This window comes from Enoplosus armatus, chromosome 5 (assembly GCF_043641665.1).
Source record: "Enoplosus armatus isolate fEnoArm2 chromosome 5, fEnoArm2.hap1, whole genome shotgun sequence".
NCBI classification, from domain to species: Eukaryota; Metazoa; Chordata; class Actinopteri; order Centrarchiformes; family Enoplosidae; genus Enoplosus; species Enoplosus armatus.
This window is the reverse complement of record NC_092184.1, coordinates 19,727,634-19,731,293: the sequence shown is the minus strand read 5'-3', so window position 1 is coordinate 19,731,293 and position 3,660 is coordinate 19,727,634. Positions and strand designations below refer to the sequence as shown.

At 47.4% G+C, this 3,660-nt stretch overlaps 1 non-coding gene across 1 annotated transcript; it reads left to right on the top strand.

Annotated features, from left to right (window-relative positions):
* The first annotated feature begins 824 nt into the window (after nucleotides 1-824).
* On the top strand, nucleotides 825-927 carry LOC139285946 (U6 spliceosomal RNA). The gene has a single exon (XR_011597367.1). It is a non-coding gene; the product is annotated as a U6 spliceosomal RNA (small nuclear RNA).
* Nucleotides 928-3,660: the final 2,733 nt, after the last annotated feature.

Here is a 3,660-nt window from a genome sequence, read left to right as displayed (position 1 = left end):
CCTAATAGAGTCAGTAGAAGTCTCTGGCAGCATTGCTTCCCAGAAGTGTGTATGTGTGTGTTGGAGCAAGTGAGTTTCTGTTCATGCATACATTTGTGTGTGAGTGTGTCTGTGTGTGTATATCGTCCCTCCTCCACAACTGGTATCACTGCTGCGAAAATGAGACCCCACTTCCCATTCAGCCATGCCCAGTAAAATAAAGGGGTAGGCAACTAGTTATCAACTGCTTGCATGACTGAATGTCACAAATAGCGGCAACACGCTGTCACTCAGCCGTGCGGCTTTGAGTTGTACCATTGAGGCCTCTACAACTCGCAGCTTACCTATCATTTGTTTGCAATGATGAATAGACGATAGAGGGAACATTCAAGAAGAACGGTACGGTTGTGAACCCGGCATAGAAGGGAAAGCAGAGAGGGCGGGGTGAGGCTAAAAGAGGGGAGGAAAGGTGCGTGTAGAGCAAGAGCATGAATGAGAGTAAATGAGAGCATCCAGTCAGATAACAAAAGGCTATGAATAACAGACAGTTGAGAGGAAAGTGAGGGGGGAAAACCCTGCAAGAGGTGAAAAGAGATTATTTGTTGAAAGTAGCGAGCGAGCGAGTGTAAAAATGAAAAGCGGGAACATTGTGAGTGGTCTATGTGGGATGAAAAGACTCTTTGGTTTGTTCTGTCTTGGGGCTATATGTCAATCAAACGTATGTGTCATTCATCCCGCCCACACTTCTTTTCTATCAGATGAGAAACACGAAGCGCCGCATCTGTACGTGAACTGGTGAATCAGTTAGTTGATAACAGAAACCCTTTGCTGTGTTGTCTCTCTGCTTGCTCAGGCAGCACATCTAATAAACTGGAAGCGATACAGAGAAGATTAGCATGGCCCCTGCGAAAGGATGACACGCAAATTCATGAAGCGTTATTCGTCCCCAAAAAAACAGGGCCCACAGGATTAAATGACTGCAGACCTGTTGCACTGACCTCTGTGGTCATGAAATCATTTGAACGCCTGGTCCTGTCCCACCTCAAATCCATCACAGACCCTCTGCTGGACCCCTGCAGTTCGCCTACAGAGCCAACAGGTCTGTAGACGACGCCGTCAACCTGGCTCTACACTTCATCCTCCAGCACCTGGACTCCGCAGGATCCTATGCCAGGATCCTGTTTGTGGACTTCAGCTCTGCCTTCAACACGATCGTCCCGGCTCTTCTTCAGGACAAGCTCTCCCAGCTGAACGTGCCTGACCCCACCTGCCGGTGGATCACAGATTTCCTGTCTGACAGGAAGCAGCGCGTGAAGCTGGGGAAACACGTCTCAGACTCGCGGACGATCAGCACCGGCTCCCCTCAAGGCTGTGTTCTCTCTCCTCTACTCTTCTCCCTGTACACCAACAGCTGCACCTCCAGTCACCAGTCCGTCAAGCTCCTGAAGTTCGCGGACGACACCACCCTCATCGGACTCATCTCTGGAGAGGATGAGTCTGCCTACAGGTGGGAGATTGACCATCTGGTGACCTGGTGCAACAACAACAACCTGGAGCTTAACGCTTCAAAGACAGTGGAGATGGTTGTAGACTTCAGGAAGAGCGCAGCCCCACCCGCCCCCATCACCCTGTGTGACTCTCCAGCGGACACTGTGGAGTCCTTCCGTTTCCTGGGCTCCATCATCAGCCAGGACCTCCGGTGGGAGCTGAACATCAGCTCCCTCATCAAGAAAGCCCAACAGAGGATGTACTTCCTGAGGCAGCTCAGGAAGTTTAACCTGCCACAAACAATGCTGGTTCACTTCTACACCGCCATCATTGAGTCCATCCTCACCTCCTCCATCACCGTCTGGTACGCTGCTGCCTCCACCAAGGACAGACGCAGACTGCAGCGTATCATCCGCTCTGCAGAGAGGGTGATCGGCTGCAACCTCCCATCTCTTCAGGACCTGTACTCCTCCAGGACCCTGAGGAGAGCAGGGAAGATCGCTGCCGACCCCTCCCACCCCGGACACCATCTGTTCGACCCCCTCCCCTCTGGCAGGAGGCTGCGGTCCATCAGGACCAAAACCTCCCGCCACAAAAACAGTTTCTTCCCCTCTGCAGTCAACCTGACAAACTTACATTGACCCCCCCCCCCGAACACAAACACTACTTATACGTTATATTAACGTACATCACCAACATCAATGTACGTTACTTGGCAATAAACAGTTTCTGATTCTGATTCTGATTCTGATTCTGATGTGCACATGCAGAAAATAAAAGAACACCTGGCTAACAGACGTGGGGGGGGGGGGGGGGCGGGGAGGAGGTAGAGAAAAGGAATGAAAGGAGAAAAGACAGAAGGACTTCAGTAGTTCAGTAATAGATACAGAAGGTAATAGAGAGACAGGGGGCTGGCCTTCCCATAGGGAAACAAACACACATAACACAGCAGAGAGAAAGAGTATAAACACACATTCAGATGTACTATTCACTCATAATGGGGAACAAATTTGTTAACCACACACGGCCTCAATACTGAAAATCTATAACGCACATTACCTCTCCCTGGATGCGATGTGTGGTTTTCAAAAATGTGTGCATATGGGGCCGGGAGGTGTGTGTGTGTGTGTGTATATACTCTTAAAAGTAGATTTAAGCTGTATCTCTGTAACAGGAAATCTCTGTCCTGGGAAACATTTTCAATAGCACTCTGTTGTTGTTCAGTAGTGTGTGTGTGTGTGAGTGTGTATATATGTGTGTGTGTGTGTGTGTGTGTGTGTGTGTGTGTGTGTGTGTGTGTGTGTGTGTGTGTGTGCGTGTGTACATTGTAGGGCCAGAGTGACCAATTAGAGACCCTCCATGAAACAGTTTGGAGAGTTTGGAATGAAGCAAACTTTTTACACTCGCACAAATCTGTCTGTACACATAGCTACATATGTTTGGGATCCTCTCAGGAGTATAAACAAGTCATAGACAAACTGCTTATGAGTGTTTATGTTTGTTTGTTTGTGTGTGTCCTAGATCCCCTCTATTCATTTTGCCGTGGCCTTTATCTCTCTCTTTTGCATCCCCTTTCTATTTTTATTTTTTTATACATTTTCTCTCTCAGTCTCTGGGTTTTTCTTTAATATTGCTCAGACATTGGCACTGGGCTGTCTGGGCTCTATTAAAGTAGTTTATTCATGATACATACATGCAGGACATACCTAACTAAAAGCCGTATTTGCTTATAGTCGTCTTTGGGAAGTAAAACACTTTCACGAATAACTGTGTCTGCATGATGGAGCACTACAACATTAGTTCATTACAATTAAACTGACTGCTACGTTGGTATTCATAAGCTAGGAAGCTAATGAATCCTTGGTGTGAGGGTGTTTGTACAAATTGACTTGGCTAACAGGTTAGTTGGCAGGCTACTTAGCCTCATGAAGCTGTAATTTTAAACTAGATAATTATGGTGGAATGTAGAGACGGAGCAGGGACAAGAAAAGACATTGTGTGTGTGTGTGTGTGTGTGTGTGTGTGTGTGTGTGTAAGAGTTCAACAGACGCAGTATGATTAGGCTGCAGTTTCTGCTAGCTGTTTATCCCTATTACTGCTGCCAAGGAGCTTACCAGCTAAATTGGGCAAATTCTGGTCCCCTAAACAAATTACTCGCTCTATTTGAGGAGGGAAATCAAATTAAGAAATTAG